Raw genomic sequence first — 20,452 nt, 5'->3', positions numbered from 1 at the left:
CTGCCTCCAAACTCCAGCTCCCTGCAGGGTTTCTGGGTCCTTTCAGGGTTCCTGGGTTCTTTCAGGGTTCCTCAGCTCTAACCTAGCTCTGATCCAGCTCTGTCAGCTCTACTTTGCCCTGGTCAGACCATACCTGGAGTACTGTGTCCAGTTCTGGGCCCTTCCTTTCAAGAAGGATCTTAGGGAAATGCTTGAGAGAGTCCAGCTCAGAAGCACAAAGATGATGAAGGGAATGGAACATCTCTGTTATGGAGAGAGCCTGAGGGAGCTGTGGCTGGGAGCTTAGAGAGGAGGAGACTGAGAGCTGACCTCATTCATGTTGGTAAAGATGTGCAGGGTGAGTGCCAGCAGGCTGGAGCCAGGCTCTGCTGGGTGATGCCCAAGGACAGGACAAGGAGGAAAGATGGAAGCTGAGGCATAGGAAGCTCCATGGAAACATGAGGAGGAATTTCTTCCCTGTGAGGGTGATAGAACACTGGGACAGGCTGCCCAGGGGGGTTGTGGAGTCTTCCTCTCTGGAGATATTCAAGACTTACCTTATGTGTTCCTGTGTAATCTGGTACAGGAGATCCTGCTCTGGTAGGGGGATTGAACTGGATGAGCTTTGGAGGTCCCTTCCAGCCCTTGATATTCTGTGACTCTGTGCCATGCCATGGGGGCTTGTGCCAGTTTGAAGCTAGTTAGAATGTTTTGGTGACAAGAACTAGATGCCAGGCTGTGAAAAGGAAGCAATGGTGATGTCTACTGCACTCATGGGCTTGCTGAGATGTATATGAACAAGGACAGATAACAGAGTCACTGTCTGGGCTTTGGGCTGAACTTAGTTCTCTCTAACCTAACCTGCTGTCTGTGTGACTAATCCACCTGCTTCCTAACCCCCCTGCCTGACCCTCCAGTCTTCCTTGGGCACAAGGCAACGTCTGGGTAAGGTAGAGAGGGGTGGGAGAAGGTGGAAGGGTGGTTGGGAGCCCCTCCTGGGGACTCAGGTTTCTGGGAGGGCTGTTGTGTGTCTCTATTGCCTTTTACCTTGTCTATTTCTGTCTATAGCTGTATATACTGAAACTATCTGCTTGTATACTGAGCTAAGCTGTAAATAGAAGCTTCACTCAATTTCCAGAGCCCCTGAGTCTAGCCTGGGTGATTTCTAAAGTGTGTGGGGGGCAGGAAACACCCAAACCATCACAGGGCAATTAGCAGTGATGGGTTGCACAACCTCCCAGCTTCGCTGCTGCATTGTCCACTTCTTCACAGCAGCCTCAGGATATCTGAGCCCTCTGAAGCTTCTTAAATCCCAGCCCACTGGTCCCAGGCTTCAGCTTGTGTTGCTCAATCATAGAATCATAGAATCAAGTGGGTTGGAAGAGAGCTCCAAGCTCCCCCAACCCAGCCTAGCCCCCAGCCCTGCCCAACCAACCAGCCCATGGCACTCAGTGCCCAGACAGCCTTGGCTCCAACCCCTCCAGCCACGGCCACTCCACCCCCTCCCTGGGCAGCCCATTCCAATGCCAATCACCCTGGAGGTGTTCAGGAAAAGCCTGGATGAGGCACTTAGTGCCATGGTCTAGTTGGTTGGACAGGGCTGGGTGCTAGGTTGGACTGGATGATCTTGGAGGTCTCTTCCAAACTGGTTGATTCTATGATCCTCCAATTCTATGATGCAATGCATACCCCTCCCTCCCTCAGGCCATGCTGCTCACCACCCTTTGGGGGTACTCCCTCTTTCCTCTCCAGCTTTCCAGGCAGTGTCAAAGCAGCAGCTGCTGCCTGGCATGTAGGGGCACCAAGGCTCACAGCCACACGGCTCCATCGATCTCTCTTTAATTAAACACTGGCAACGTGGGGGCCAATTCTGCTGACTCAGGCACTTTGGGATTTTTTTTTAATGCATCTCTCTGCCTTTTTTTTTTTTTTCTTCTTCCCTCCTTCCTTTCTCCCCTCCCCCCTCCCCATTAACTTATTTTTCCCTTTGTAATAAGGGGTTGTCAGTGTAATTTATCCAGCGGCGCGGGAGGCGCGGGCAGCCCAGGGAGCCATTCACGGCTTGCCAGGGATAAACACAATTACACAGTTTTTAAATGTCAGCCTTTCAGGAGAAGAAATGAAAAAGGTAAACTGTATAAATCTTTGCAGAGGCAGAGCTAGAGAGAGCTGCTCTTTGAAGGACAGCTTCCCAGCCAAGCTGCTCTGCCCCCATCGCACACACCCATGGCACAGCTGCATCCCGGCGCCTCCAGGATGCAGAGGCACACAAAGGAGAGGCCACACTGAAGGTAACAGAACTGTGAGATGGGATAGGTTGGAAGAGATCTCCAGAAGTCATCCAGCCCAACCCTTCTGCACTGTGTCAGAGAGACAGAGCCAGAGAGAGCTGCTCTTTGAAGGACAGCTTCCCAGCCAAGCTGCTCTGCCCCCATCACACACACCCATGGCACAGCTGCATCCCGGTGCCTCCAGGATCACAGTATCACAGCATCACCAAGGTTGGAAGAGACCTCACAGATCATCAAGTCCAACCCTTCACCACAGAGCTCAAGGCTAGACCATGGCACCAAGTGCCACGTCCAACCTTGCCTTGAACTGCCCCAAGGACGGCGACTCCACGCAGAGGCACACAAAGGAGAGGCCACACTGAAGGTAACAGAGCTGTGAGATGGGATAGGTTGGAAGAGATCTCCAGAAGTCATCCAGCCCAACTCTTCTGCACTGTGTCAGAGAGACAGAGCTAGAGAGAGCTGCTCTTTGAAGGACAGCTTCCCAGTCAAGCTGCTCTGTTCTCACCGCACACACCCATGGCACAGCTGTGTCCCGGCACCTCCAGGATGCAGAGGCACACAAAGGAGAGGCCACGTTGAAGGTAACATTGGCACTGGAAGGAGCTGCCCAGTCACCAGCCCTGGATGTGTTTAAGGGCCATTTGGATGTGGTTTAAGGTGAATCTTGTAGAGTAGGGTTAGAGGTTGGACTTGGTGATCCTGAGGGGCTCTGCCAACCTGAGTGTTTCTTTCATTCTGAATTGTGAGATGGGCTGGGTTGGAAGAGACCTCCAAAAGTCACCTAAGCCCAACCTCCTCTGCAGTCAACAGGGACATCCTCCACTAGATCACATTGCCCAGAGCCTTGTCCAGTCTCATCTTGAATATCTCCAGTGATCAGGGCTCAACTACCTCCCTGGGCAACCTTCTTCAACAGCAGCAGTTGTGTTTTCCACGTTGACACTAAAACAAGCAAACAAAAACCTAACACAAGAAAGCTTCCCACAGAAAACAAACAAGCAGGAAACCAAACAAGAAAGGATCTCAGCTAAAATAAACAAAAAGGAAACCAAAGGAGAAAGGATCTCAGCTAAAATAAACAAACAGGAAACCAAGCAAAGCAAACAAACCAATCCTGACCAAGAAAGCTTCCCAGCTAAAACAATCTAACAAGAAGACAACAAAGAGAGGACCTCACCTAAAAGAAAGAAGAAAGCAGCCAAGAATCTCACCTAAACCAAGCAAACAGGAAACCAACCACGAGATTATATCACCTAAACCAACCAAATGAACCCCAGTGAAGAAAGGATCTCTCCTAAAACACAAACAAAACTCAACTAAGAAAGGATCTCACTTAAAAGAAGCAAACAGGAGACCAACCAAGAAAGGATCTTGCCTAAAACACCAATAAAAACCCAACCAAGAAAGGAACTCACCTAAAAGAAGCAAACAAAACCCAACCAAGAAAGGATCTCACTTAAAAGAAGCAAACGAAACCCAACCAAGAAAGGACCAAGAAAGGATCTCACCTAAAAGAAGCCAACAGGAGACCAACCAAGAAAGGATCTCACCTAAAACACAAACAAAGCCCAACCATGACAGGATCTCACTTAAAAGAAGCAAACAAAACCCAACCAGGAAAGGATCTCACCTAAAAGAAGCAAGCAGCAGACCAACCAAGAAAGGTTCTCATCTAAAACACAAACAAAACCCAATCAAGAAAGGAACTCACCTAAAAGAAGCAAACAAAACCCAACCAAGAAAGGATCTCACTTAAAAGAAGCAAGCAGGAGACCAACCAAGAAAGGATCTCACCTAAAAGAAACAAACAAAACCCAACCAAGAAAGGATCTTGCCTAAAACACCACCAAAAATCCAACCAAAAAAGGATCTCATCTAAAAGAAGCAAGCAGGAGACCAACCAAGAAAGGATCTCACCTAAATCACCAACAAAACCCAACCAAGAAAGGATCTCACCTAAAAGAAGCAAGCAGGAGACCAACCAAGAAAGGATCTTGCCTAAAACACCAACAAAAACCCAACCAAGAAAGGATCTTGCCTAAATCACCAACAAAAACCCAACCAAGAAAGGATCTTGCCTAAATCACCAACAAAAACCCAACCAAGAAAGGATCTTGCCTAAATCACCACCAAAAACCCAACCAAGAAAGGATCTCACTTAAAAGAAGCAAACAAAACCCAACCAAGAAAGGATCTCACCTAAAAGAAGCAAACAGGAGACCAACCAAGAAAGGATCTTGCCTAAAACACCAACAAAAACCCAACCAAGAAAGGATCTTGCCTAAATCACCAACAAAAACCCAACCAAGAAAGGATCTTGCCTAAATCACCAACAAAAACCCAACCAAGAAAGGATCTTGCCTAAATCACCACCAAAAACCCAACCAAGAAAGGATCTCACTTAAAAGAAGCAAACAAAACCCAACCAAGAAAGGATCTCACCTAAAAGAAGCAAGCAGGAGACCAACCAAGAAAGGATCTTGCCTAAAACACCAACAAAAACCCAACCAAGAAAGGATCTTGCCTAAATCACCAACAAAAACCCAACCAAGAAAGGATCTTGCCTAAATCACCAACAAAAACCCAACCAAGAAAGGATCTTGCCTAAATCACCACCAAAAACCCAACCAAGAAAGGATCTCACTTAAAAGAAGCAAACAAAACCCAACCAAGAAAGGATCTCACCTAAAAGAAGCAAACAGGAGACCAACCAAGAAAGGATCTTGCCTAAAACACCAACAAAAACCCAACCAAGAAAGGATCTTGCCTAAAACACCAACAAAAACCCAACCAAGAAAGGATCTTGCCTAAATCACCAACAAAAACCCAACCAAGAAAGGATCTTGCCTAAATCACCAACAAAAACCCAACCAAGAAAGGATCTCACTTAAAAGAAGCAAACAAAACCCAACCAAGAAAGGATCTCACCTAAAAGAAGCAAACAGGAGACCAACCAAGAAAGGATCTCACCTAAGACAGAGGCAAACCAACCCCATCCAGGAAAGCTTCCCATCCTGCCACGTGCCCATACAACCTGTCCCCTCCTCACCCACTTGCAGGCCAGCTCACACTGGGGGAGAGCCTGGGCTGCTCCCTCCCTGTTTCCCAGGCAGCAGCTTTGATCTCATGGGTGATTAAAAGAGGATGGTTCAGATGGATTAAACGAGGGCCACTTACATAAGCTGTTTAAAATTCCAGCAGCACATATTCAGGGAAGAGGAGAAGGAGAGCAGCCACCAACTCCCACTTGTTCTGCAGGCTGGATGGGAGGCTCCACTACTACTTCACCCACTCCTAGCACACTTAGGCATGGTAGGAAAGCATTTGTAGGCAACAACCTCGCTGTTGTGAAGCATAACTGAGCCAGAAGTTGGAGGTGGAGAGGAGAAGCTCCTAATGGTCAGGCCCTTCTAATGAGAGCATTAAAGCCAACTGCTTGCCCCCAGTCCTGCTGAGCTACTGCCACTGAACCATGTCCCTTAGCACCACATCCACACAGCTTTTAGATACCCCCAGGGGGTTGAGATGTGAAGGAGGAGTGCTTTAAAGGGGATGCAAAGGGGAAGGGGGATAATATCATCAGGCTTCCATGTGGCAAGCTGTGGGAGGACACAGCAGTCTAGGAGCAGTGGGGGACTAGTAAAGGCTCTCAACCTGCTGCCCAGAAGCATGCTGGGGACAAAACAATGCAGTTGAAGCCTTGCAGAGATGAGGCAGATCCCCTTCAGGTAAGTCAGCAGGGAAACTGGCTGAGGAGCAGTGTGGGCAGCAGGAGCAGGGAGGTTCTTGTGCCCCTGTGCTCAGCACTGCTCAGGCCAGCCCTGGAGTGCTGTGTCCAGCTCTGGGCTCCTCCCTTGCAGAGAGCTGCTGAGGTGCTGGAAGGTGTTGAGAGAAGGGCAGCAAGGCTGGGGAGGGGCCTGGAGCACAGCCCTGTGAGGAGAGGCTGAGGGAGCTGGGGGGGTGCAGCCTGCAGCAGAGGAGGCTCAGGGCAGAGCTGATTGCTGCCTGCAGCTGCCTGCAGGGAGGCTGTAGCCAGGTGGGGTTGGGCTCTGCTGCCAGGCAGGCAGCAGCAGCAGAAGGGGCCCCAGGCTGCAGCTGTGGCAGGGCAGGTTGGGGCTGGCTGTGAGGAGGAAGCTGCTGGCAGAGAGAGTGATTGGCACTGGCATGGGCTGCCCAGGGAGGGGGTGGAGTGGCCGTGGCTGGAGGGGTTGGAGCCAAGGCTGGCTGGGCACTGAGTGCCATGGGCTGGTTGGTTGGGCAGGGCTGGGGGCTAGGTTGGGCTGGGGCAGCTTGCAGCTCTCTGCCAACCTGCTGGGGTCTGTGATTCTCTGATACAGAGGGGTGGGATCCAAGGTCCCTTCAGTAAGGCCACTGTAGGAAACCAGCTGCAGCTTCCTGCAGAAGGGAGGGGATGCCTGGCAGTGGGTCTGGAAGCATGGGGCTGGAGAGAAGTGTTTGCAGAGGTCTGGAGAGTAGAGCATGTGGCAAGTTAATAAGTGAGGAAGCTTTTTGACCTTTCTGGGAGCTGTGAAACCTTTTTATAGGAGTGCTGCTAGGAGCATCAAAAAGGATGAACTTGTGTCTATTTGAGCTTGAAGGACACTGCTGTGCTGGACTGCACTGACCTCAGGAGCACAAAGGCCTGATCTCTAGGCTGGCACTGGAAAGCAAAGTGCCAAGGGGCATTTCAACTGCTGCTGTTACATCCTCATAATATTACCCTGGCTTGGGAGTTCCAGGGCAGTGCTCCTCTGCTAAGAGCTTGCTGATAAAGATGTGCAGGGTGAGTGCAAGCAGGCTGGAGCCAGGCTCTGCTTAGTGCTACCCAATGCCAAGTCAAGAGGCCATAGGTGGGATGTGAGGCACATGAAGCCCCATGGAAACATGAGGAGGAATTTTCTCACTGTCAGGGTGACAGAAGGCTGGCACAGGCTGCCCAGGGTGGGTTGTGGAGTCTCTCTCTTTCTGGACATACTCCAAACCCACCTGGATGTGTTCCTGTGTGGTCTGCTCTAGGTGATGCTGCTCTGGCAGCAGGGGTTGGGCTGGATGAGGTTTGGAGATCCCTTCCAGCCCCTAACCTTCTGTGATTCTGTAGTGAGAGGCTCAGAGGCCACAGAGCATCCAGGCCTTTCCAAGTGTAAGGGCCATGAAGGGCACCTCCCACTAGCTGGCTGCAAACCATGGATCTGATGGCTTTGCACAGGGGCAAGCAGGTGACAGAGAGGGCTGCAGCAAGACTACACAGTGAGCTCCACCCAGTAAATAAGTGCTGAGGGGTTGCATGCAGCTTCTGATGGAGTCAAGCTCCCATCTAGGTGCTGGTTAAGCACAGGACACCTCATGCCTAGGCAAAGGCAGCTGTGAATGACACCCAACCAGCTCCAGGTCCCACTCAGAAGCTGCACTGAGGTTCAGAGGACATTGTGTGAATGGAAGGTGACCACAGAGCTCTCCAGGGAGTGGAGCAGCCTTTCTGAGGTGAGGCAAGACCTGGAGGGATGAGACTTCTAGCAGAAGGACTGCAATGAGTCTTCCTGTAAGAGAGGCTGCTGTGGTCATTAGGCTCTGCTGCAGACCTCATTAACAGTCTCCAGAGGTGTTCAACATGGGATGTTGAGTCCATCTCTTCTTCTTTCCAGATGGAGCCTTGGTAATGACCTAGCAGATGTTCATCTTCCTTTTTTAGGACAGCAGGAGGTTGCTTAGAGAGTTGGGGCTGTGCAGGCTTGAGAGGAGAATCATAGAATCAAAGAATCAGTCAGGGTTGGACGGGACCACAAGGTTCATCCAATTCCAACTCCTCTGCCATGCCCAGGGACACCCTACCCTAGAGCAGGCTGCACACAGCCTCAGCCAGCCTGGCCTCAAACACCTCCAGCCATGGGGCCACAACCACCTCCCTGGGCAACCCATTCCAGCCTCTCACCACTCTCCTGCTCAACAACTTCCTCCTCACCTCCAGCCTGGACCTACTCATCTCCAGCTTTGCTGCCTGCCTGGCAGCAGAGCCCAACCCCACCTGGCTACAGCCTCCCTGCAGGCAGCTGCAGGCAGCAATCAGCTCTGCCCTCAGCCTCCTCTGCTGCAGGCTGCACCCCCCCAGCTCCCTCAGCCTCTCCTCACAGGGCTGTGCTCCAGGCCCCTCCCCAGCCTTGCTGCCCTTCTCTCAACACCTTCCAGCACCTCAGCAGCTCTCTGCAAGGCAGGAGCCCAGAGCTGGACACAGCACTCCAGGGCTGGCCTGAGCAGTGCTGAGCACAGGGGCACAAGAACCTCCCTGCTCCTGCTGCCCACACTGCTCCTCAGCCAGCCCAGGATGCCAGTGCCTCTGCTGCCCACCTGGGCACACTACTGCCTCCTCTGCAGCTCCTCTCTCACACCACCCCCAGGGCCCTCTCTGCCTGCCTGCTCTCAGCCCCTCTGGCCCCAGCCTGCAGTGCTGCTTGGGCTTGTTGTGGCCAAAGTGCAGAACCTGCTCTTGGCCTGCTTCAGTCTCCTGCCCTTGGCCTCTGCCCACCCATGCAGCCTGGCCAGGTCCCTGTGCTGACTCAGAATCACAGAATTAACCAGGTTGGAGAAGACCTTCGAGGTCACTGAGTCCAACCTATCACCTACATCAACTTCTCAACTACCTTTCCCCCATGAAGAACCTCCTGTAGCAGATCAGATCAACTTTCAGAGCTTAAGGAGAGAAAGGCAGGGTCCACAGAGCTCACAGATCAGAGAGCAGGTACTCAAGTGGGGTTAGGGGCCCCTTGGGGCCCTTGAAGATTAAAGTGAAGATCAGCAGACAGACTGGAGGGAACAGTGAGGGTCCTGCTGACCCTCTGAGTGCTGTGGATGCTCTTTGCCTCCAGCAGAACCTTTTGGTGTCCCTTGAGCCCAGATGCCAAGAGGCTCAGACCATGGAATACACAAGACCACTGTTAAATTGATTCATTTCCTCAAGCAGAGCCAAGAGAAGTGGTCCAAGCAGTGCAAAGTGGGACAGTGGCTCTTGGAGAGCACTGAGTTGGCCCCCACCGAGGCTGGGAAAAGAAACGATTCCTCACTTGGCTGTTTAGTGCTGCCTGAGCAACCAGCTCTGCTCTCCTGAATGCCTCTCCAGGTACAAGCACCTCTTGAGCTGGATGCTTTTTCCTGAGTCTGCTGCTCAGGCTGAAGAAAAAACTCCCAAGCCATTAAGTTCAGGACCCTGCAAGCAAAGAAGAAAGCGATGCAGGATGACAGGGAAGAGCAGAGTGTCATTAATGAACAAACAGAGCAGTGCCTAGGACCAGAGAAAACAAAACACTGGTCCCAGCCAGATGAGGCTTCTAGACAAAAGCTTTACTCGAGTAGGAAGCCAGGAGGCTGTTTGCAGAGCTAATGCAAGGATGAAAGGGAGAAAATGAAACCAGAGCTTTGCTTGGTGTTGCCTGAATGAAAGAGGACATGGAAGCTCCGCTGGCAGACACAGCCTTGAAACACCACCAGCTGCTGCTTCAGTCATCATGGCTGGACATAAAGCAAATGAGGCTGCAGTGATGTTTGCAGTTGGCTTTTTCTCTCTGAAGGCTCTGGTGGCTGTGCAAACACAGAAGGGTTCACACTCGCTTGGTCTGCTCAGTGGGCGCCGCTCTAAGCGCAAGAAGCGAAGCCACAGCTAGGATGGGAAAAGGCTCTGGAAAGAGAAGTCCAGAGATGTCCAGGCATGGAGTAAAGGCCCTGGGTCACTGAGGCCAGGCTGCTGCATGTACTCCAGGCAGTAGGGGGTGACTTGGAAATGCACTGTCTGCTAGCTGGGGAGAAGGAGAATGCTTACAAAGCAGGTCTGTACTCAGCGCTGCTGGGGCCACACTTTGAGAACTGGGTTCAGTTTTGGGACATTGAGAGGCTGGAGCAGGTCCAGAGAAGGACACCAAAGCTGGTGAAGGGTTTGGGGAACAGGGCTGGGGAAGGAGTAGCTGAGGAGCAACTGAGGATGTTCAGTCCAAAGAATCATAGAATCATAGAATCACAGACTCCAGCAGGTTGGAAGAGAGCTGCAAGCTGCCCCAGCCCAGCCTAGCCCCCAGCCCTGCCCAACCAACCAGCCCATGGCACTCAGTGCCCAGCCAGCCTTGGCTCCAACCCCTCCAGCCACGGCCACTCCACCCCCTCCCTGGGCAGCCCATTCCAGTGCCAATCACTCTCTCTGCCAGCAGCTTCCTCCTCACAGCCAGCCCCAACCTGCCCTGCCACAGCTGCAGCCTGGGGCCTCTTCTGCTGCTGCTGCCTGCCTGGCACCAGAGCCCAACCCCACCTGGCTACAGCCACCCTGCAGCCAGCTGCAGGCAGCAATGAGCTCTGCCCTGAGCCTCCTCTGCTGCAGGCTGCACCCCCCCAGCTCCCTCAGCCTCTCCTCACAGGGCTGTGCCCCAGGCCCCTCCCCAGCCTTGCTGCCCTTCTCTCAACACCTTCCAGCACCTCAGCAGCTCTCTGCAAGGGAGGAGCCCAGAGCTGGACACAGCACTGCAGGGCTGGCCTGAGCAGTGCTGGGCACAGGGGCACAAGAACCTCCCTGCTCCTGCTGCCCACACTGCTCCTCAGCCAGCCCAGGATGCCAGTGGCTCTGCTGCCCACCTGGCCACACTGCTGCCTTATCTTCAGCCTACTGTCTACCAGCACCCCTGGGTCCCTTTCTTCCTGGCTGCTCTCAGCCACTCTGTCATAGCATCAAGCAGGTTGGAAGAGAGCTCCAAGCTGCCCCAGCCCAACCTAGCACCCAGCCCTGTCCAACCAACCAGCCCATGGCACTAAGTGCCCCAGCCAGCCTTGGCTCCAACCCCTCCAGCCACGGCCACTCCACCCCCTCTCTGGGCAGCCCATTCCAGTGCCAATCACTCTCTCTGCCAGGAGCTTCCTCCTAACATCCAGCCTATACCTCTTCTGGCACAACTTAAGAACCTGGTGGCCATCAAGGCAAAGGAACATGCAAACCAAACAGGCAGGGCAAGCTAAATCAGCTTGAGGCAGCTCCTGAGCTTTGCCAGCTCCTGAGGTGCAGCCAGTGGTAAATGCTCTAATCCTGGAGCAGGCATCTGAAAGAACACAAAAGACCATTTGAGACAGGAGGACTCAGCATGCCAAGAAGAAGCTGGAGCTGCAGAGCCATGCACATTAACTCTGGGTTCAAAGGTGAAGCTGCCATAAACCCTTGGAAAGCAGCAGGAGGAAGCAGCCAAGCGACTGCTGCAGCACACTGCGGAGCCAAGCAGCAGGACAGGAGGATGGAGTGCTTGCCCTGAGAAGTCAATCATCCTGGCAGGCACAGCTTCTAGAGGACATCTGAGGGCCTTTTGGGGCAGGGATCAGTTTTATGTACATGGAACATTTTGATAAAAGACCTCAAGGGAGCCCTGCAGACAACTCCTTTGCCTCTCCTCAGAGGCACAGCACACAAAGACCTGCCCTGATCATAGAATCAAGCAGGTTGGAAGAGAGCTCCAAGCTCATCCAGCCCAACCTAGCACCCAGCCCTATCCAGTCAACCAGACCATGGCACCAAGTGCCTCATCCAGGCTTTGCTTCAACACCTCCAGGGATGGTGCCTCCACCACCTCCCTGGGCAGCCCATTCCAATGCCAATCACTCTCTCTGACAACAACTTCCTCCTAACAGCCAACCTAGACCTCCCCTGGCACAACTTGAGGCTGTGTCCCCTTGTTCTGTTGCTGGTTGTCTGGGAGAAGAGCCCAACCCCACCTGGCTACAGCCTCCCTGCAGGTAGTTGTAGACAGCAATGAGTTCTGCCCTGAGCCTCCTCTGCTGCAGGCTGCACCCCCCCAGCTCCCTCAGCCTCTCCTCACAGGGCTGTGCTCCAGGCCCCTCCCCAGCCTTGCTGCCCTTCTCTCAACACCTTCCAGCACCTCAGCAGCTCTCTGCAAGGCAGGAGCCCAGAGCTGGACACAGCACTCCAGGGCTGGCCTGAGCAGTGCTGAGCACAGGGGCACAAGAACCTCCCTGCTCCTGCTGCCCACACTGCTCCTCAGCCAGCCCAGGATGCCAGTGCCTCTGCTGCCCACCTGGGCACACTGCTGCCTCCTCTGCAGCTCCTCTCTCACACCACCCCCAGGGCCCTCTCTGCCTGCCTGCTCTCAGCCCCTCTGGCCCCAGCCTGCAGTGCTGCTTGGGCTTCTTGTGGCCAAAGTGCACAACCTGCCCTTGGCCTGCTGCCCACACTGCTCCTGAGCCAGCCCAGGATGCCAGTGGTACCTTCCAGTACCTCAACATCTCTCTTGAATTGTAGAGAACCTTTCACTTATCCCTTTGGATTATGTAATTGTAATAATAATAATTTTAAACCCCCATTTTTGTTTCTTTTTGTTTTCCAGATGCATTCTGTGCCCCAATCCTCTCCTCCAATACATGAGCAGCTCCTCCATGGCCTTTTTACCAGCCACTTTAATAAGCATTCTCTACAGGGCAGCATTCAGAGATCTGTCCTGACCATTTGTTAGTTCTACATCCTCTCAACTCTCCCTTCCACCCCAAAGTCATTTTCTTTTCTCCAGAGTTCATCTTAATGGTGGTTTATGGGATATGCTCCCAGCATTATTCATTAGCCCTGGGTAAATAAACCTAAAAATGAGGAGGAAACTTCCAATAAATAGCAACAGCAGGAAAAAAAAAATAAAGAGCAGCTGAAGATTTGCAGATGAAGTGGAGCAGGAGGTTTTGATTTGGGCTTTTTCTTCCCAGCTTTGGCCATTAGTGTGTTGTTGGGAAATCACTCAGCCATCCTTGTTTGCTTTTGCTGACAGGAATGATGCCATTAGAGCACATTACTATCCCAATTTCTGGCAGGAAGGCAAGCTGGAGGACACTTAGCTTGGGGGGGGATGATGATGATTGGGATGCTGACTGCACTTGTGAAAGATTAAGATGGTCCTTGAGCATGGTGTGTTGCAGCAAGGGGGTCCTCACCAGTGTTCCTCCTCTCCTTGGGTTCCCCATGCAGTGTCCTACTGGCCACACTGTTCCTGATGCAGGCCAGGATGAAGCTCTTCTTGCAGCCTTCTTTGCATGCAGGGGACTCAAATTACCCTCCAAGAGCTTTTCCTCAATCTCTTTATCCTTCAGAGCTTCCCAGGCCCCAGGAGCAGCACAAGTGAGGAGTGAAATTGCTTGCAAATAGCTCATCTCTCAATAATTAAAGGCATTGTTCTGTAACAATGCTGCAGATCTTCCTGAGATAGGATTCTTTTCTCTTAAACGATTACTTGCAAACCTATAATTTGATCTCTCCTCTTTCAAAAGCACACCAGGAGATCCTGCTAGCCGTTTGTTGTGGAAGGAGGAGTTGGGAGAGGTGGCTTAGCCTTGGAATATCTTCTACTGCCTCAGCAGAATGAGTGTGGAGGAGCGAATGGGCACCGCTGATTTGCAGTGCTTGCTCCCAGAGGTCCAAACGTCACTGGCAAGAGGAGTTTGGGAAGTGCTCAGGCTTGGTATGGGTTGTCATAGAATCAGAGATTGCTTTGGCTTGGAAGGGACCTTAAAGATCAGCTAATTCCAACCCCACTGCCATGGGCAGGGCCAGCTCCCATAGGTCACCTTGCTCAAGGTCTCCATCTGCCCTGCCCTTGAGCTCTTCCCAGGCTTGGAGCCTCCACAGCTTCTCTGGGCAACCTGTTCCAGTGCCTCCTCACCCTCATGGGGAAGAATTTCTTCCTAATGTCTCATCTAAAGGGAGCTTCTTCCAATCTGAAGCCATTACCCACAGAATCACAGATGATTAAGGGTTGGAAAGGACCACAAAAGACTCCAACCCCCCTGCCAGAGCAGGATCACCGAGAATAGGTGACACAGGAATGCATCCAGGCAGGTGTGGAAGCTCTCCAGGGAAGGAGGCTCCACAGCCTCTCTGGGCAGCCTGCTCCAGGGCTCCAGCAACCTCACAGTGAAAAAGTTTTCCCTTCCATTCCCAGAGCACCTCCTCTGCTCCAGCTTGCTCCCAGTGTCCCCAGGAAGGAGGCTCCACAGCCTCTCTGGGCAGCCTGCTCCAAGGCTCCAGCAACCTCATTGCTTTTCCCTTCCATTCCCAGAGCACCTCTTCTGCTCCAGCTTGCTCCCAGGTCAGTACTGGAAGAAGACTTTCCTCACTGTGAGAAATGATGTCATATTTCTCTGGTGGCATGGGGAGCCAACACAAGTCTAGGAGTCACCCACCCTGGATGCATTTAAGGGTCATTTGGATGTGGTGCATAAGGATATGGTTTAAGGTGAATCCCTGCAGCACAGGAGGTTCCACCACAGCACAAAGGGGAACTTCTTGACTGGAAGGGTCCCAGAGCACTGGAATAGGCTCTCCAGAGAGGTTGTGGAGTCTTCTTCTCTGAAACCTTTCAAAGTCTGTCTGGATGTGTTCCTGTGTGACCTGAGCTAGATTGTACAATCCTGCTCTGGCAAGGGTGTTGAGCTGGATGATCTCTTTGGGTCCTTTCCAACCTTTCCAGGCCTGTCTGGATGTGTTCCTGTGTGACCTGAGCTAGATTGAATGGTCCTGCTCTGGCAAGGGCATTGAACTGGATGATACCTTTGGCTCCCTTCCAACTCCTGACATCCATTTCTTCTCAGAGAGAGTGACTGGCATTGGAATGGGCTGCCCAGGGAGGTGGTGGAGTGGCTGTGCCTGGAGGTGTTGAAGCCAAGCCTGGCTGGGGCACTTAGTGCCATGGTCTGGTTGATTGGACAGGGCTGGGTGCTGAGTTGGGCTGGCTGAGCTCATAGCTCTCTTCCAACCTGCTTGATCCTGTGATAGGCTCTGAATCCTGTAGGACAGAGTTATAGGTGAGCCTTGGTGATCTTGAGGGGCTTTGCCAACCTGGGTGTTTCTGCGATTCTCAGCGCTGGGCAGAGGCAGCTGGGCAGAGCTGCTGGAGCTCTCCTGGCCTTGCTCACAGCACTGCAGCCCAAGCTGAGCTTTGCACTCCTCAGATTGAGATTGTGCTGGAGGTTGGCTCACCCTGGCAGTCCATCAGCTGCCAGCCTGGGCTGGTGCCAGGCCACGATGCATCATTTCGCACTTCTCGGTTGAACTCCACCGAGTTGCTGTTGGCCTCCACGCTCAAGTTTCTCAAGGTCCCCCTGGATTGGAGCTCCACTCTTTGCTGTGCCAATCATCCTCTCTAATTTAGTCCTGTCCACAGACTTGCTGAGGGTGCTCTCTGTCTCATCACCCAGGTAGCTGATGAAGATATTGAACAATATCAGCTCCGGTATTGACCCCCGAGGCATTCTGCTTATTACTGGCTGCCAACCAGATGTTGAGCCATTGATTGCCATGCTTTGGAGCCTAGCAGCCCAGCCAATTTTCAAGCCATCTAATAGTCCTTTCAGCCAGCCCCTACTTCTTCAGCTTCCAAATGAGGGAAAGCTGAGAGGAGACGGCGTCTAAAGCTTGATCAACCTGGCTGTGTTGAATTAAGGCCAAGTCTGAGGTTATTAACTGAAGCAGCAGACATGCCTACACAACCAAATGAAGGAGTGATTGCAGTGTCTGCTGCTGTAACCAGGCTGGCTCTAGGGCACAGTAACAACAGCATTAACATGGGTATTAGCTCCTGCTAACAAGCAGAGGAAGAGCTCCCGAGGAGCCGCGCTGCAGAAGCCGAAGTCCACGCTCCCGCATCTCCCCTTGCTGCTTTGGTGGAGCAGGGGCTGGACCAGGCCAGCACACGTTGCCTTTTTGCTGCCTAATCACTGCTCCTAACTTTGTGCTGACAGAGCTGCCTTCTCAGGGGCACGGAGGAGCAATTAGAAGCTGGGTTTGAAATGATTAGGCGGAGGCAAAGCTCGCGCCTAACGCTGCGGCGGAGCCCTTCGGGCGGGCGAGCAATTAACCAAGGGGAGATGAAGAAGTGCAGCTGGGAAAAGGAAGGCCCTTTTTTGGTGTTTATCCACTTGGTCTTGATTTGCAAGCCCCCATCCATTATGGATGCTGTGTCCTGCTGGAGTGCTGCCAGCTTTATTATCAAGACTTATGGCGATAAACAAAGAAGAAAGCATTTAATTGACCCAAGCCGACCGTAGCTATTGGTGTCAAAGGCAGCAGAACAAAGCTGGGCAGCCCAAATCACACCTGGGAAAGGCATTGCAGTGAGGACCCAAGACAGCTGTGTGGTGCAATTTCTCTCACTAATGATTCCTAAATTAAGAAATTAACCCCCTTCCACAAGCATTTGGATTGCAGCAGGAGCGGGAGACAGGAAGAGAAATGGGACTGGAGTCCACGGTAACAGCAATCGTGGGCTCTGCCAGGAGTGCTTATGATTTCTGTGCCCTGCTGCTTGCAGATATGAGGCTCCCTAGATTGCCAGGTGTGGCCTTTGTAAGAGAAGGGACAGCCCCCAAAAGGCAGAGATGTGGTGCTGAGGGTTGTGCTTTAATGTCAGGCTTGGAGAGTTGGGTAATGGTTTGAAAAGGAAAGCCTGGATGAGGCACTTAGTGCCATGGTCTGGTTGGTTGGATAGGGCTGGGTGAGAGGTTGGATTGCATGAGCTTGGAGGTCTCATCCAACCTACTTAAGGTCGGACTAAGCATGGGCTTAAAGGTCTTTTCCAACTGACAACTAGAAGGAGGTAGATTCAGACTGGATGTTAGGAAGAAGTTCTTCTCCATGAGGGTGGTGAAACACTGGAATAGGTTGTCCAGGGAGGTGGCAGAAACTCCAGCCCTGAATCATAGAATCAAGCAGGTTGGAAGAGACCTCCAAGCTCAGCCAGCCCAACCTAGCACCCAGCCCTGGCCAACCAACCAGACCATGGCACTAAGTGCCCCAGCCAGGCTTGGCTGCAACACCTCCAGCCACGGCCACTCCACCACCTCCCTGGACAGCCCATTCCAATGCCAATCTCTCTCTGGCAAGAGCTCCCTGGAAGTCTTTAAGGCCAGGCTGGATATGACTCTGAGCAACCTGATCTAATGTGAGGTGACCCTGCTCATGGCAGGGGTGGGTTGGAATTGGGTGATCCTTGTGGTCCCTTCCAACCCTGGCAGTTATGTGCTGCAGCACTATCATGATGCTCTTGTTCAGAGGTTTTGCCTTCTGTTAGCACTGAGCTTAAACCAACTCCCTTTTCATCAGTGTCTGTACACCTCCTGCCACCAGTCAGACTGAATCTCTGCCTTGCTGGAACGCCTCAATGTGCAGATTCAGCTGATGGAGCCAACAGACATAGCTCAGGCTTTACAGCAGCAGCAGGATTTGATGCTGGTTTTATGGCATCTGTGCTCAGCATGAAGTGCCACAGACAGAGGAGACCTGACCAGGCTGTACCCTCTCAGCATTCCTCTATTGAGCCATCAACAACTCTTGAAGTGAATTTGAGTTGGCAGAGTGAGTTCTTGTCAGATGGGTTGTCTGAGTTGTCAAGCTGCAGTGGTTTTGAGCCAGCACCAAGAACCCTATTGCTGAGGTTCCTGTTGTGGTTTAACCCCAGCTAGCAGCTGGGACCATGCAGAGCCTCATTCCCTCCTGCCTCTTCACTGGGATGCAGAGCAGAACCTATGAAAGAATTACAACAAAAAAGAAGGAGCAAAACTTAGGGGTTGAGAGAAGACCAATTTAGTAACTAAAATAAAATGATAATGACAATGAAAATCAGTGCAGCAAAAAGAGAGAGAAGCAAAGCCTAGGAAAGGCAGGAGATGGACAAGGACTGAGGAAAGAGTGCCCAAAGAACAGGCTAAGGGGAAAATCAGTCAGTAGTCAGCTCCAGTAGAGGCACAAGTGAAAGACATGGAAGTGTTGGAGCCAGTCCAGAGGAGGCTATCAAGATGCTGAGAGGGCTGCAGCAGCTCTGCTATGAGAACAGGCTGAGAGAGTTGGGGCTGTGCAGCCTGGAGAGGAGAAGGCCCAGGACTGATCCATGAGAACTCCCTGCCCCAGTACAGATTAGGTTGGACTGGATGGATAGGTTGGGCTGGATGAGCTTGGCTGGATAGGTTGGACTGGATGGATAGGTTGGACTGGATGAGCTTGGTTGGATAGGTTGGACTGAATGGATAGGTTGGACAGGATGAGCTTGGAGGTCTCTTCCAACCTTGTTGATTCTATGAGTCTGCAGTGTGAGTGCAGCCCAGACAGCAATCCTGTGCCAGGCTGCATCAGGAGCAGGGTGGGCAGCAGGGCAAGGGAGGGGATTCTGCCCCTTGGCTCTGCTCTCCTCAGACCCTACCTGGAGCACTGTGTGCAGTTCTGGAGCCCTCAACACAAGCAGGACCTGGAAGTGTTTGAGCCAGTGCAGAGGAGGCCACCAAGATGCTGAGAGGGCTGCAGCAGCTCTGCTGTGAGGACAGGCTGAGAGAGCTGGGGCTGTGCAGCCTGGAGAGGAGAAGGCTTGGAGGAGACCTTGGAGTGGCCTTCCAGGATCTGAAGTGGGCTACAGAAAGACTGGTGAGGGACTACTGACAAGGTCTTGTAATGGCAGGATGAGGAGGAATGGGTTTGAACTGGCAGAGGGGAGATTGAAACTAGATGTTAGGAAAAGGTTCTTTGCAGTGAGGGTGGTGAGACACTGGCACAGGTTGCCAAGGGAGGTTGTGGAGCACAGAGAGTGAGGCTGGTGAGACACTGGCACAGGTTGCCCAGGGAGGTTGTGGAGCACAGAGAGTGAGGCTGGTGAGACACTGGCACAGGTTGCCCAGGGAGGTTGTGGAGCACAGAGAGTGAGGCTGGTGAGACACTGGCACAGGTTGCCAAGGGAGGTTGTGGAGCACAGAGAGTGAGGGTGGTGAGTTCAACCATCACAGACTGATTTGGGCTGGAAAGATCTCTAAGATCCTCGAGTTCAAACCTCATAGGCTGGTTTGGGTTGGAAAAGGTCTCAAAGATCATCAAGTCCAACCATCATAGAATGGTTTGGGGTGAAAGAGGCGTGGAGGATGATTGAGTTCTACCATCACAGACTGGTTTGGGTTGGAAAAGGCCTCTAAGATCCTTGAGTTCAACCATCATAGACTCACTTGGGCTGGAAAAGGTCTCTAATATCACTGAGTTACAGAATGTTAGGGCCTGGAAATGACCTGGCAAAATCCTCCAGTCCAAGTCCCCTGCCATAGCAGGGTCCCTTCTCTTTTTACCAGTGGAGTCATCTTTGACTCTTTGTTTTTGTCTCCCTTCACTACCAATGGTCACAGGGGAGAAGCTCCAACATCTCTGTGGAGGTGATGGAGACTCCATCTCTGGAGAGGCTCAGAAAACAAGCAGGTGTGGCACTTCAGGAGATGGTCAAGATGGTGTTGGGTAGAAGGTTTGATCCTGGAAGTCTTTTCCAATCTCTATGACTTTGTGGTCTTCCCATCTCTAAACCCATTTTCACTTAGAGGTTTGCCAGCTTTGGATAAGCTTTCCCACAAGTTAGGAGTCACCTTTGTTATTCCCATCATGGATCAGCTCAAGCAGAAGTGAAAAGCTACCAGGAGAGAAGACCAAAAAGGCATCTGAAGAGCAACCAGCACCTAGATTTGAGGAGGCCTAACAGAGCCATCACAAAGAAAGTCTGAGTGCTCATCCCAGAGCCTGGGCTGAGACCCTCAAACCATCTAAAACCCCCCACAGAGGAGCTCAGCCCCACTAAGGAGACACAACCACCACCTGTGAGATGATCTGGCAGTGGTTATCAAGCCTCATCCTAACTAACTGGGGGGCCACCAGGCCCCCCAGCCTTTGAGTCCCCACCACCATTCACCCAGTGTGCACCACGGGGGCTCACCAGCCAGGATGGGAGGAGGATCCCTCTGCCCAGGTGGGCAAGCTTAGGGCTTGCCTCTCCTGGGGCTGATTATAAAGGGGAGTGGGCAGGGAGGGCAAAGTGGCCACAGCTGGGGTGGGAGGAGACTGCAGTAGAGCTCAGGTGCTCAGGGTTTGGGGGGAGAAATGGGGTGGGTAGGGTGGGAAAGGGGAGGTGGTGCTGGAAGAAGGGAGATGGGGAGGAAAAAAACGAGAGGAAAAGGAAAGGGAAGAAAAGGATGAAGATGGAAATGAACAGAAGATGAGAGGAAAGGGAGGAGGTAGAGAAGAAAGGAGCAGAATGGGAGGAAAGAGGGAGATGGAGAGGAAAGGAAGGAGATGGGGGAGAATGTTAAGGGCTGGAATAGACCTTGAAAGATCAAGTCCAACCCCCCTGCCAGAGCAGGCTCACTCACACCAG

Source organism: Pogoniulus pusillus, chromosome 22, assembly GCF_015220805.1.
Source record: "Pogoniulus pusillus isolate bPogPus1 chromosome 22, bPogPus1.pri, whole genome shotgun sequence".
Taxonomy (NCBI): domain Eukaryota; kingdom Metazoa; phylum Chordata; class Aves; order Piciformes; family Lybiidae; genus Pogoniulus; species Pogoniulus pusillus.
This window is presented reverse-complemented; position numbering follows the sequence as displayed.